Source organism: Arachis ipaensis, chromosome B09, assembly GCF_000816755.2.
Source record: "Arachis ipaensis cultivar K30076 chromosome B09, Araip1.1, whole genome shotgun sequence".
NCBI classification, from domain to species: domain Eukaryota; kingdom Viridiplantae; phylum Streptophyta; class Magnoliopsida; order Fabales; family Fabaceae; genus Arachis; species Arachis ipaensis.
Window position 1 is genome coordinate 25,618,924 of NC_029793.2, and position 16,119 is coordinate 25,635,042.

The following is a 16,119-nucleotide window of genomic DNA, read 5'->3' on the forward strand; positions in this document are numbered from 1 at the left end:
ATATTTATTTTTATTTATATATTTTTTTAATTTGTTACATCAGAATTAAACTTATCACATCAATACTTAACTGAAAAATTTACAAGAATAAAAATAAGAACTCTTTGAACTATAATAGACGAAAACCGAAAAAATATAGAAATTGAATCCAAAAAATTTATTTAAACATTTATTACCTCACTGATGGGTGATGAATACCTCTCCCATTCTGGCATTCTTGGATCATAGGTGAGCTCATCTTAAATAATTCTTCTCTTAAAATTTGTAGTCAATTAGTATAAAATATTAAAACTCTATTAAAGAGTCTGAAGATATTGATTTTGATAGAGTGATTAATATCAAGAATTTGTTTGGGTGTCATTTTTGAAAAAGATTTTTTTAATAATATTTTTTTAAAAGATCTTTTATAAAAGTAAAAGTGATTTTATGTTTGGATAACTCATATAAAAAGATATTTTTATTTATCAAATTATGTTTATGTAAAATAAGATAAAAATATTTTTTGTTATTTATTATGTGAAAAATATTTTTTTAAAAAAAATCTTTTAAAAAAATGTAAATTATAATTTCTCAAAAAAAAATATTTTTTTGATTTTTCTAGTACTTTTATTTTTATTATTAGAAATTTGCCAAACATACTAAAAAATAAAAAAAAATTTTATCGATTTAATAATGTCCAAACAAATACCAAACTTATTTAATTTATACCAAAAAAAAGAAAAAGAAAGAGTAAAAATTGTAATCCTATGCAAAAATTCAATTTTAAGTTGCCACTATATTTGTCAGGGATAAATCAGAAGGACAATTCGTACACGCAAGAGAATTATGAAAATGTATAAAACCATTTGCTTTAATTTAGTGGTAGTTGTATGTTGTAACATGCTATACCTTAATATGTGGAGTGCTTTAGCCTTGATTATAAAGAAATGAAGAGTATTATTATATATTTGATTGTTTGCAATAATCAAATTGATAATCACTAATAAGTCATAAGTCATGTATATAAAAGTACTCATGAATAGATGGCATACATTATGCCACATCTAATGGAACTTCCACAAATATAGCACATGGCTGGTGACATAGTCAAGCGAAACCAACTACTACCTCACCCGTAACTAACACATTGTTCCTAGTTGAATGGGTACTACATAATTTTTCATATATAGAACTTTTTTTAAAAAAGAATAACATAAATAAAAAAATTTCAGGACTGAAAATCTTCTAATGTTCTAAAGATACTGAAATAGCATAGCCTGTTGTTATAATGGTAATTGTATAATGGGCTGTACAAAAAGATGTTTAACGGGTACGATTTTGGGTACGATTTTTTGCTGAATGTGTTTTTTGGGAATTTAAATCCTCTAAATTTTAATTGATTCTACCTATAAAATTAATGGTGATAGATCATACTTTACTCTTTAAAATAAATTTTAAAATTGAGAGGAAATCTATTTCTTGGTATGGTATTCAAAAGATGGGTTTGAATAAATTTGAATTCGTTAGGTTAAGGCTTAGGCTTGGTTTGGTAAAATTTTTTGAAGAGGTATTTGTATTTTTTAAAAGCTCAAATTTCTTATTTTGTGTTTGGTAAATAAAAAAGACCATATGTTTAAAAGTTTAAACTCTTTATTTTGTGTTTTGGAGTTTGGTAAATCAAAAAGACCATATGATTAAAAGCTACTCTTTATTTTGTATTTGGTAAATTAAAAAGACCATATACTTATGCTTGCAGTTTTTAAAAGACTTTTACTTTTTAAAAGTAACTTATAAAAACTAATTTTTAAAAGATGTTTTTTTAAAAGTTGTAGCATTATGTTTAGTAAATCAAATTAAAAATAGTTTTCAATAAACACAAGTAACAACAGTTGTATTTGGTAAAATAGCTTTTAAATTTTAAAAATACTATAATAAACATAAATGTAAGCATTAAATTTAAAAATTAGTTAACATGGCCAAGGATTTCTTACTCCTAACTTTATATAGGAGTACGATTCACCATCAGTAAAATATTTACAAAATAAACCCCTTTTTTATTTTTGAAAGAATTAATAATTAAACATTTGCCCTTTGCCTTTTTTTGTTTTACACATTCCTCTTGTTTTTTTTTTTAATCTGAGTTTCAAAGAGGAGATTCCAGAGCTCTGCTAGGGCTTTTGCCTTTCTCTCTGCATCTCATCAACGTCGCCCGTTCCTTATTCCTCCCCCTCCGCGGTAGCTCGCTTCTGATCCTTTCCCTGCGCCGTGGTCGTTCTCTGATCCTCTCCATCTGCGGGATTGCTTGTTCTCCCCTGTATGGTGCTTGTTCTCTGATCGTCGACGCCGCAACACGCTGCCGCCGCCACCGCTACACTCGGGTCCACCACTTCATTGTTTTCTATCGCCTCTCTGTTCCTCTTCTTCACCAGTGACTCTGATCTCTGTCCTTCTCCATCCACCTCTGCCTCTGCCTCTGCAACCTACTCCTTTAAGGTTCCATTTTGTTTTTATTTTTATTGTACTTTATTTTCTTTTTTATGAAAATTTTATGTGAATTTGAATGTTCTTCGTTTGCCAGAGTATTGAATGTTGTTTTTATTTCAAAAGAATTTGATAATAAATCAGTGAAAAGTTTCAAAATGGATTAGGAGTCCTTGATTATACTTGAATGATTGAATTTGATTGTTGTGATTTGGTTGGTAGTAACTCTTTTGATTTCTAATTGAAGAAGGCTCCTACCTTTTTGTGGAAGTAGGGCAATGATTGTGAAGAACTAAAATACAATACATGGTGTCTTGTATGATGGGGACATTTGGGTTAGTATGAGTTAACCAAACATTTTCCCTTATCAATTAGGTTCACTTTCTATACTCAAATATTTCAGGCTTCAAAGTTCATATTCTCTCTTTTCTTGTTCTGTAGTTATGTTGCACCGGAGTATGCATGCACTGGAATGTTGACTGAGAAGAGTGATGTGTATAGCTTTGGGATACTTATTATGGAAATAATTACCAGAAGAAGTCCCGTTGATTATAGTAAACCCCAAGGAGAGGTTAGAGGCTATAACCAATAATAGTATACAGTTTTGGTTTTAATCTTCTTACATTGTTCTATGCTGATTATTTTCTCTCTTTTTCTGTTTTTCTAACTAGAATTTGGTATATTTGCAGGTTAATTTAATTGAGTGGTTGAAAGCTATGGTTGGAAATAGAAAATCAGAGGAACTCATTGATCCGAACCTTTCTGAAAAGTCATTTTCAAAGGCTCTTAAGCTTTGCTCTGTTGGTTGCTCTTAAATGTGTTGATCCAGATGCCACAAAGAGACCTAAAATCGGACACATAATCCACATGCTTGAGGCCGACGAGATACTATTCGGTGATGTTTGTTCTTTCTCTTTCTTGAACTCTGTATTATACATAACTAGAGAGCAAAAGCAAGATGATTCAACATTGCTATAATCTGATTCTCATTTATCACTATTTTATCATTCTTTCATGTAGGAACGGAGGACTGGAGGGGAATCGTTGCGATCCCATGGCAATTATCATCATGAGCAAAAGGACTCTAGCAGAGATAGAAAGCGAATAGGTAGAGAGATCACTGATCGAAGTGAAAATGATAATAGCAGTAAAAATCTTGTCCATCCCACTAGGTTGAGATGATAGTTGTTAAATGGTAAATGTAGCTATGTATTTATTATTTTTGGTTTTACTAGTTTGCCTATATTAATTTCTACCTCAATCTAGACAACATGCAATGAGTGTATTTTTGCTACATAATTTCCCCTCCACCATAATTTGGGATTCATTGTATACTCATTCATTATTACTAAAAATAAAAATTTTGATGTCGTCCTTCTGATTTATAAGACAAAAGTAGCTCAAGTGTTTTACAAAAAATAATAATATTTTCAAGTTGCTCAAACTGTAATATTAAACTACCGTTGTCTCATTCTGGTCCCATCATAAATTAAGTGCTTGTCATTTTATGAGTGTAGTTGTTATAAACACTAAACCTCCCAATGCGAGAGATAAAAAAAAACCCACGGCAAGGTAAAAATTTTCACTATTTTCCAAATCAAAGTTACAAACAAGTCTCAAAAGTAAAAACTTACAAGCACTACTAAGTATACATGCAGAATTCTTGTACAAGAACATAAACGCATAAACTAATTGGTGAAATCAATGATACAATAGAAGGCCGTTGCTTACGAATTTTTTGGCTAGAGAGCTCGGATTGCAATCACACCTCAAAGTTGAAGGACTATGAGTGAAGAACTCTAGGTAAACTAGAAAAGAATTTAACCATCCGATCATTCATTCGTTCAGGTTAATACACTAATTGTGATATAGAGGGACTCTGCAAAAAGTGTTTGCTTGGGCCTCACACAAAGGAAAATGATCATAACCTGTTTGATAAATACACAATGATGTATTATTCCTTTTTAGCTTCAAAAGCAGAACCGAAAGGGACAAATTTAGCTTGAGAAAAGATTGACACAAAATAATAATACCACAATGCAAAATTTTACAAAAGTATTTACATGCTCACCAAGTTGCAACTGCTACACAAGCTGCCTAATGCACGTTTTAATGGTTGAATCCAGAAAGAAAGTAGATTCTCGACTATAGCAATTATCTATTTCTTGATGTCCCTGAAAAATCTATTTGAGTTGGTATTCATATGAAATGATATGAGATAGAGTAGCTTCAAAGGGGAAAAAACTAAAAATCTATTTATAAATGATTTGCAAATTTTGAAAAAGATAATAACTTTCTAAGGGAAAAAAACTAAAAATATAACTAAACTTATACATTCTCAATCAGAGGCTTCAAAACTCAAGAAAGGGAGCAAATTGAGTTTATAGAATTTCTAAGATCATTCCAACTATCGAGTACCAATGCTATATCCTATGGTGCATGGAATATAAGTGATAGTTCGAAGGGTTACTTACAGAATGTTGAATATGGATAATCATGATAGTAAGTACACTTCATTCCTTCATCTTCTCTATAAGGAGGTGAAAGAATGTCTAGCACAGCACAAGGTGTTATTGCTGTGAAACAGTACAGATTTCCACCATACTTTGGATATAAAATTGATATCTCGCATGGTGCAGTCATGACCTTATCAACAGCTAGCTTAGCCAGTCTAACTACAACAAAGATAAATTACAACAAAATCATTTTAAAACATAGATGCAAAATAGAAAGTTTTATAAGCCACTAAATATGATATCATATTGTTTAATAATATTGATAAAAAGATTTCCTGAATGAGATATACAATTATGTAATTTTAAGTCCTCAACATAGTAGCAATTAGCCATAGGAAATTCTATAGAAAATGATTAATCTCCCTAATACTCTTATTAATAATTCCCCCTAACTAATAGATTTAGAAAATCTTGAATGCTTTTTTTGTATATATATATTTACAAGGCATTGAATACCTTTACTTTTTCACTTAATACTTTTTTTTAATTTAATATTAGAAGGACTATTAGGAGTACATGTTAAGAAGATGTATCATTACTCAGTGCTTTTTATATTTACATGCTCTCATACAAAAGTGTGGGACAAAACAAAAATGTGCTACAGCTACAAATTAGCAAAAAAAAAATCTATTGTTCATAAGATTGAGAGTGCAATTCAACTTTGACCTGTTGATTTTATGTTTATTGTATTTTTGCTTTTATGGAAGAATTGTTGGTCATTTTTTGTTTAATTGATCTGCATATATTTTATACTAAAGGCTTCATCTTACTGAGTATATCAAAAAAGGAAATTGGAATAAGTATGAATTTGGTAGTGTACTATTACATGTAAGTGGCAATTATCTGCCTTTGATTTTGCTACTAATCGAAATTCTTTGTTCCTTTAATTGATTATATCATACAGTAGCAATAAGAAAAAGGGAGGTCAACGGGCAGTTGGACCTGATAAAAGTGGCAGAGGGCTCCATCAATTTAGTATGAAAGGTTTTTTATCTATCTTCTTTGATTGATTTGTTCTTCAACAAATTGATTCCAATTAACAATAACCTAGCAATAAAATCAAAATATTTCTGAAGTTTTAACTAACAAGTTTTACAAAATACATCATGAGGCAAAATCAATCAAATCTCTTCGCTTAGTCATCCTTATTTAATTTTATTTTACCCAATAAATCAGCATAATTGGAAACATTATTGACTTCTTAATGATATAATATCTGAAATTTACTCCTAATCGAATGAGTTCCCTCATGCAAGACACCATGTATTGTATTTTAGTTTTTCACAATCATTGCCCTACTTCCACAATAGAGGTTAAACTTCAAACAAGAAAAAAGTAGGAACCTTATTCAATTAGAAATCAAAAGAGTTACTACCAACCAAATCACAACAATCAAATTCAATCATTCAAGCATAATCAAGGACTCCTAATCTATTTTAAAACTTTTCACTGGTTTATTATCAAATTCTTTTGAAATAAAAACAACATTCAATACTCTGGCAAACGAAGAACATTCAAATTCACATAAAATTTCATAGAAAAGAAAATAAAGTACAATAAAAATAAAAACAAAATGGAACCTTAAAGGAGTAGGTCGCAGAGGCAGAGGTGGAGGGAGAAAGACAGAGATCAGAGTTGCTGGTGAAGAAGAAGAACAGAGAGGCGACAGAAAACAATGAAGTGGTGGACCCGAGTGTAGCAGCGGCGGTGGCAGCGTGTTGCGACGTTGACGATCAGAGAACAAGCACCATACAAGGGAGAATGAGCAATCCCACGGATGGAGAGGATCAGAGAATGACCACGGCGCAGGGAGAGGATCAGAGAGCGAGCTACCGTGGAGGGGGAAGAATAAGGAACGGGCGACGTTGATCGGAAGCAGAGAGAAGGGCAAAAGCCCTAGCAGAGCTCTGGACTCTCCTCTTTGAAACTCAGATTAAAAAAAAAACAGGAGAAATGTGTAAAACAAAAAAAGCAGAGGGCAAATGTTTAATTATTAATTCTTTCAAAAATAAAAAAATGGGGCTTATTTTGTAAATATTTTACTGACGGTGAATCATACTCCTATACAAAGTTAGGAGTAAGAAATCCGTGGTCTAGTTAACATATGAAATTATATTAGACTTTTAAATTTTAAAAAGCACAAGCCAACTTTAAAAAGCTCTACCTTAGATACTTTCAAAAGTACACCGATCTTTTAAAAGTTACAAATACAAATTGATTAAAATGTTTTTTATATTTTACTATTTTAAATTGGTTAACGCCTAAAAAATCAAATTGATTTAACCTGTTTATCTATTTTTTAAATGGTTTCTCAATTTTTGACGGCACAATCGACTTTTACTATGATTTTCATGGACAAATATTGCCACTAAATCTCTTGTGATCTCAAATGACATGCCAAACACCAAGGTACGCAGAATGTTCATTGACCAAGGAAGCTTAACAAACATCATCTTCTTGCCAATGTTGTGAGAATACAATATGAGTTTTGATATACTTTGTCGAGTTAAACTCCAAAATGATTCTTGAGATTGGCGTCGTGCACTAAAATTGTTTTTGAGATTCTAATTGCACTAATTACATCTCTGAGATTGATAAAAATGCACTATGTTAGTCTTTGACCTATTTTTCATTAACGACGTGATGACATGAACTGTTAGTGGCACGTGTCACTCCATGGTTTGGCCACGTGTAATGATATGATGATGTGGTGACCAGTGACATGTGGCATGCTGATGTGGATCGTTGTGCCACGTGTCACAATGCTATTTGGCCACGTATCTGTTTGTGCCACGTGTCGCAACATTATTTGTCCATTGTGTCATCATTGTAGATGCACCAAATTAATCCCTCACTTTGTATTAAGTGACTCATTTTAATCTCTGAAATTGAATGTCGTACACCAAACTAGTCCCTTCACCAGTTTTTTTTTCATTTTTGTAAAATTTAAAATTTTCAATATCTTGGATGCACTAATTTCAGTTATATTTTTTCACATATCGTTTAAATACGAGTACTTTCTAAAAATTTTCAAGATTTTAGTTTTAATTATATAATTTTTTCTATCATAATTTAACATTGGTAAATTTTGTAATATATAAGTATGTTATTATAAAAAAAGAATTATATGATTGATTAGACACAATTTTCATAAAAAAAAACGTATTTTTAACAAGAAATCAATAATTAAAACAAACGTTTTTTTGTTCTTATGAAATACACGTTTCTGTTGTGTGTAAATGGGTTAGATTGAAGGCACTTCAAGCACCCTCACTACCATCTCCGACCTCTTTAGTTTAGACGAAAGAGGTCGGAGATGGTAGTGAGGGCGCTTAAAATGCCTTCACGTCAACTTCAAGACGGCAGTTAGGGGTATCTGCAAGAGAAAAAATATTTTATAAAAGCACTGAAAGAGGTCGGAGATGTTAGTGAGAGTACTTGAAATGCCTTCACATCAACTCCAAGACGGTAGTTAGGGATATCCTCAAGAGAAAAATATTTTATAAAAGCACTTTTATTTGAATAACATGTGAAAAAATAGAATTGAAATTAATGCATTCAAAGATATTAAGAATTTTGAATTTATAGAAAAAAAAGAAGAAAAAACTGGTGAAGGGACTAGTTTGGTGCACGACATTCAATTTCAGAGACTAAAATGAGTCACTTAATGCAAATCGATGGGCTAATTTGGTATATTTACAATGATGACACAATGGATGACATGTGAACGAATAATGTTGCAATACGTGGCACAACCATCCACATCAGCATGCCACGTGTTACTGGTCACTACATCATCATACCATTATACGTGGTCAAACCATGGAGTGACATGTGTCACTAACAGCCCACGTCACAAGCCATGTCATCACATCGTTAATGGAAAATGGGTTAAGGATTAATATGGTGCACTTTTGCTAATCTTAGAGACATAATTGGTGCAATTGAAATTTCAGGGATAATTTTAATGCACAACACTAATTTCAGAGACCATTTTGAGGTTTAACTCATACTTTATCAAGTTACAATTTAATTTGTAGTAAAAAATTCATCAAGTAAAAAAATAATGCTTATGCATGTTATCAAATTGGAATTTGATAGAAGGCGCTACTATTTATCTAAGAAAAGCAAAAATAAATCTGATTTTGACTTGAGTAAAAAAAAAAAAAATAATAAGGGCTTATTATAGACAATACTTACAGGTCAAAATAATAAGTGCTTATTGATGGAAGGTGCTAGTGCTAGTGCTACTATGTTACCTGGTATGCATGTTGCCAACATATGCATACAACTTGCAATTTATGGACAGAGTACAAGTTGAAAATGTGCAACTATTATAAAGCTTAGCTAAGATTTTTTTTCATGTTAACCGCCACTACCTTTATATAGATAGTTGGCTGTAGGTTCATGTTTTGTAAAATTTGAGTGAGTGAAAATTAAGATAAAAAATAATAAGTTTTTTTTATATATTGTAATCTCTTTATATAAGTGTTATTTTCATAATATATAAGAAATTATTATAAATTTTTTTTTATATTTTGAGAAATTATCACCATAAAAAAAACGTTGAGTACCATCAGAATTATCGTCGGATTTAGCGTTGATCTGTACTAGTGGATTTATCATCAGTTTTTCCGACAAAAAGGAGAAAAAATTTGTGGCCATAAATAATTACCGTCAGAACAGATTTTTTGTCGCTAAAGCCAATGGTAATTATTGACGTGAAAATATAACTCACCAGCACTAATGTTATCGTGAGATTTTTCGTTGGTATATTCCACCGATATCACAGTTTAATGAAACACATCGTTTTGGTGATTTAATCCGACGGTAAAATTGGGTTAAAATACAGGTGCAAAAGATGATATTTGCATTTTGATGACGTCAACTTAGTCCAAGTCTTGAAGACCTAGAGTGTCTTTCCCTCATTTTTGTAGCCTAGAGAGCGTAGGGAAGTATAGAGTTTAGGCTAGTTCGAGTGTCAGATTAAAAACTTTTTTGATAGATCAGGACCTGGGATATATATATATATATATATATTAACTAGCTACTTTTAGAAGTGTCATAACTGAGTTCTGTATGCTGCTAAGGATTAGATGACTGAATATTGTTAAATGATACGAGATGTATATATGTGTGTGGTTGCTTATAGGACGGATTTACATTTAAGCATGTGGGGGCAAGTGCCCCATTGAATTTTTATAAAGTTTCATGTAGAATATATAAAAAAATATATTTGCCCCCATTCAAAAAATAAATGACTCCAGTAAATTTTTTTTCTTAGTTCACACACTTCTCAATGTATAAGAATGGAAAAAAAAATTCAAAACATAAACATTATTCAATAATGAATATATAAAAACACCAATTCGAAGTATATTAATTCAATTTTAATAGATAAATCTATTGTCATTAAAAATTGATACACTACAGATGATGTTAAAATAAAATTATTTTTTATTTGTTAATTTGGTGCTTAACAAATTAAAAAAATTAAATAAATGTAACGAAGAGCCAAAATTTGACTCTATTAAATATTTTTTTATTATAAAAGATTAAAAATTTATCCATAAAAAATATATTTAGCTCGCTTAATATTAATAAAAAATTAATATCTAAATTATTTGAATATTTAAAAATAAATTTGCTTAATATTAATTAAAAATTAATATCTAAATTATTTGAATATTTAAGAATGATTTTAAATTTTTGATATGTTTATCTAATCAATTGTTGAAGAAAGACAAAAAAAAAGAATAAATTAAAAAAAATGTTGTCTAAAATCAAATGGTTTAGTTTCTAAAATAAAAAAAAATATTGTTACAGAGAGATTTGAAAGAATATTATTTTTTTATTAGTGTTTTTTTAAAAATAGTTTTAGGTTTGCCAATAACAACAACAATAGTGGAAGAAACTTCTTTAGCTATAAATATTATAAAGAGTCGATTTCGTAATCATATGGAAGATAAATTTTTAAATAATTATTCAATAACATATATAGAAAGAAAAATATTTGATTGTATTGACAATTGAAAGAAAATTAAAACCTATTTAAATTACTATTTTAGTGTTTAAATTTATTCGTTAGACAATTTGAAAATTAATTATATTTTACAATAACAAAATATAATTATAAAAATTATGGTCATATTATATATACATTGTCTCCACTGACAATTTTTTGAATCCGTCACTGCTTATAACTTTTTGTCTATTATTATTTATGATTTTGTCTGTGTATATTATGTTTGTCAAACATTTTTTTTTAAAAAATTATTCTGCAAAGTAACTATATTTTAACAATAAATCAAGCTCATATATTAAATAACAGTTAATAATGCTTAATCCTGTAACATTCTTATAAAGCAAGGTTTTGAAGTTAGTGGAATTTCAGCGTGTCAATGCTCTCAACTATGAATGTACTATTCATGATATGTATATCATCCAACTCATGTCATGCAATGATTCATACATATATTCTCATTGGCTTATTGGCTTATACCATCCATTACATGCCATGTTTCAGTTGATTCATATACCTTCCTTTTGTATTTACTCTTTTATTTTTTTTCTCTTGCCTTTTTTATTTCTATTAGATTGTAAATTTTTTTTTATTAAATATGTAACTTTTTTATTAAATATGTTGCTTTTATATTTTTTTGTATTTACAAATATCCCTTTATCATTAACTATAATTCACTTTTAAATTCTACCAGATTTTAAATGTCATGTTTAATAAAAAATAAATAACTATATTAGGTGAATACTAACAAGAGTAGCTACATAATTTATCTTAGTTAAAAGGATATTTATAGTAGATACAATTTCTTCTTTGCTGAGAATTATGCAAGCTTGAGTATATTTGCAAAGTAAGGAGAATGTCTGAGTATAAATTTTATTACAGTTATATGAACCATTTACTTATTTCATGTATTGATCCCAATCACACGTGAATAAACTTTTTATCCGGTCATTATATTCATTCCAAGTACTTCATGTACACTGAACCATATAATTTTAAAATTTCATACACGTCTCAGTGTTATCATTTTTAAACTTTTGTCATATTCTCACTTTTGCTTTGCCAATTGGCTACTGTTTTTTCACTTACATTGCAATTAATTTTCTGTTTGTCATGATTGCTCATGTTGATCAATGTCCAATCATCGTTGCTTGCTTTATATTGTTAACATAATTAATTTTCTAGATTGTATGACACTTTCATTGGTTTGTTATTGTAATTTAATTTTTTAATTTTTTAAATATTTGGTTTGATTTTTATTTTCAATACAGAGTAAGTATTTCCATTTAGCCATTTTTTCTATTTATACTACCATACCCTCTCATAGTTCTTTACTGATCAGCGTATTTTTAGTTAATTTTAGTTCCTTTTCACTCCACCATCACATCCTTTTCTTATTATTTACGTTTAGCTCTTCTATCCAGAATGAAGTTTCATGATCAAGGCCCATTATTTTTTCATGGAAGTTAATCCTGTATCAATTGAATAATCTCTTTATTTTAGTTCTTTTTTAACTTTTATTTGTTAAGTCATCTTCATCTTTGGTTTGTTTACGCTGACATAATAAATCATAATTTTTGTTTTACAACAGGAGATGGGTGAATTGCCATCTATTTTTACAAGAGATTCAACGATGAATTATCCACCAACTTATCCTTTTATGATTTCTCTGGCAATGAGCTCCAAGTTATCATTGAGAAGGGTCACCGTACCGCAATAATTGTTGCTGGTTACAGCAATTTTTACATGTTGTATGGGCTTAAACAAGGTGGTTGGTTGAGCATTTGTTATGCCGGGAAGGACAAGTTTCTTATTCTTGAAGTTAAGGACCACAATATGCGTTTTAAAGAGCCCTATTTTCCCCAATTAAGCTTTCTGGTGATATTAAGCCATCTATTTCTGTTAAGGATGTCATAGATCTTTCCGAGTCTACTGATGTTCTTAATTCTGTTTTACACTCTGTAAACTTTCCAAATATAAATGTCTCCCTTAATGAATCTAATCAAAGTTCTTTTCATAACTCATCACCTCTTGAATCACCATTTTCTGTTCATGTTGTTCATTATTTTTTACATAAAGAACTCCCTGTTTATTCTGATTGCATTGCAGATCACATCCAAGACAGTGTTACGGACAACCATATTTCATGTGAAATGGTTATTGGTCCTGCAAATATTTCTGATCCTTTTAAACAAGTTTTGTCATTGGAGGAAGTTTCTTCTTCTTCAATTTGTCCTAATCCTTTGAATGTTAGTTTTTCCAGTTGCTATCATGTATCTAATGATCAACATTCCCTCTCCATATATTCCCACTTATTGCCTGATATCCAGCAACCTATTTCTACTCTGTAGTTTTCTCTTTACCATCAGTTAATATTACTGTTGAACCACCTTCTCCTGTTTTTCCTGTTGTGTACACTTTGAAGAAGCCTGTATCTGCTTCTTATTCTTCAAACTACTCTATGATAATAACATTGCATATTACTCTATTCAAGTTGCTGTTTGTTTATCATCATTATGATTGTATTCATTTTTTTCTAGTTTTTATTTTTTTGAATAAATTTTTTATTCAGCTTTGACTTCAAGATTTCAGGCATTCCCATCTCGATTTGATCATGTTAATGTCATCCAACCTGATAGACCAAATGTTGTGATGAAATTACGCTAGAGAAGCTCAACATCCTCTGAGTCTTTTCTTACAAAAGGCTGGCGTAGATTTTCCTTGAAACATGGACTTGAGGCTGGAAGTCTTCTTTGTTTTACTGTTTCTTCTGATGATGAGATCACCATGTCAATTTCAACTATTAGTATTTAATTTTGTTGCCAATATCATAGTTTAGTTGTTGCCGTCTGAGTTTATGTTATGATTTTCTCTTAATTGTAATGTTTTATTATGTCAACTATGGCTATATTGTAATTTCATCTTCATTATATTAATGCCAAATTTCCTTTTGACTTACTTTAATTTTATGACAACATTCTTTACACTCATTGTATATTTGTATCATACCTCAAGATTGACTTTATTAATCCTTATTTCATCTGAAGTATATGAATACTAAATTTTGCTCTATTTCTTTAATTTCCCATTCCATTTCGAATAATATTATTATTCTACTTAAGCTAATGTAATCAATCCTATTCAAGCCCATGTATTTCTCATAGCAGTTGTTTTAATTATTTGAAAATCACACAATTTGTATCAGAAAAGATGTTGTTAAATTTCTTTGTTACATCTAATATTTTTTTATTGGTTCATTTCATATAATTCAGACATTTAACAATTTTCTTTCTTACTTGATCATACTTTCTAGACAATGAATCCCATATGAAATATGATTTTCAGAAAAGTCTTATCTTAGCTAATATTTAGTCTTATTATGTACTCAGTATATTGGTCTTTCAAATGAAATGCTTAATTAATTATTGATCATGTATCATACTTCAACGTTCTTTTTATTCTGACCAGGTATTCATCCAAAGTATAATTTTGTTTTAAGTATTTCAGGTACACTTGAACAAAAAATAAAAAAATTATTAAGTCATGAATTTCTTTTTATAATGTTGTCATGTAGTCAACAAAACTTAACTTTATACATTTAATTTTTCAGTTGTACTTCATAAGCATACAAGTACAGTTTTCTATCTTTCGTTCACTATCGCTGTCTTTTTCGATGTTTCTAAACTTCAAAATTAATTAATAATGTACATGATCTATTTTTTTTATATAAGATAACATACACTTTTCTCATGCATTATGACTTCATTGAACATAGTTTACAATTACTCTTCATCCACTTCTACAGATTTTTGTCTTTGTCTGATTCATGCACTACTATTTTCTAACATGTTCATCACTTCTTCCTGTCTGATTACTACTGTCCATTTATGGTGTCCTCTTGCCAATTTCTAAGCAGTCACGTTCCAACCTCTATATATTTTGCTTTCTAGGCACTCCCTATACCTCACATCCAACTTATATCCCACTCTTGATTAGTTTTCTAACTCTCTTTTTTCCTGTTCTTTAATTATTTTCTCACTTGAAATGGCATCATAGTTTACTCTCTTGAAGGATATAGACCCCTCAACTGAAAATCAGGTCTATAAAATCAAAGTAAGGCTCATTAAGTCTTGGTTGCTAACTTATTCTGAGCTTAAGTATCAGAAATCGATGATAGAACTGGCCGTGATGGATGAAATGGTTTGTATAGTTTCCTAATTTTCATATAAGATATTTTAGTAGATCACAAAGAATTTGTTATTAACTTTATATCTTTATGCTTTTTTAGGGAGATCGTATTTAACGTACTATAAGGAATCCTCTCAGGAGACTATTTGAGGGTGACTTATCTGATGGCAAAGTATACACAATATCCAACTTCTCATTGTCACTGAATGATCAGAAGTACAAACCAACAACTCATTCTCATCGTATATATTTCAAGAGAGAAACTCAGCTTAGGATTGTTCATGAGCCTGGCTTCATTGATCATAGTTTCCATTTCGTATCTAATGAACTGATACTCAAGCATTCCAACCCTCAGTCCCACTTAATTGGTATAAATTATTTGAACTTTTAAGATCAATTTTTTTTATATTATCCAGCTTTTGTACATGTAATTTTCTATTTTTTGTTAGATGTTATTGGCTTGATTACTGGGAAGGGTGACACAATTGAGTTTACAAGGAATGACAAGAGTTGTGTATACATTGTGGTTGAACTTGATGATATGAAGTATTCCCGACCATTATATATGTTGTTAAACTCTGTTATTTATATTTTATAATTTCATTACTCTTTTTCACCGTCATTAAATTTTTGTTATATGCTTTTTAAATAGGGGTAATGGTAAAACTAGGTGTACTCTGTGGGAAGAGTATGCAAAGATGTTAGTTAAGCATATTGAGGATCAACCCACTTCTGAGTATATAATAATAATTCAATTTGCAAAGTTCAATCTCTTCAAGGGTTAGTATAAATGTTCTATCCAAATCTGCTAATCAACATGTAAAATTTTTACTTTCTTATTTACATTATTATATTTTTTATATCAAATTTTAGGCTCAATGGGTGTATCTAATACAAATTGCAATTCCATTTTGTACATCAACACTGACTTTC

At 29.8% G+C, this 16,119-nt stretch overlaps 1 long non-coding RNA gene and 1 pseudogene across 1 annotated transcript; one reads left to right on the forward strand and one right to left on the reverse strand.

Moving 5' to 3' along the window:
• Nucleotides 2,782-3,642, forward strand: LOC107617908 (annotated as a pseudogene).
• LOC110266679 lies at nucleotides 4,303-4,599 on the reverse strand. Its single transcript, XR_002354158.1, has 2 exons — nucleotides 4,524-4,599; nucleotides 4,303-4,388 (listed from the first exon to the last, which is right to left on the reverse strand). It is a non-coding gene; the product is annotated as an uncharacterized LOC110266679 (long non-coding RNA).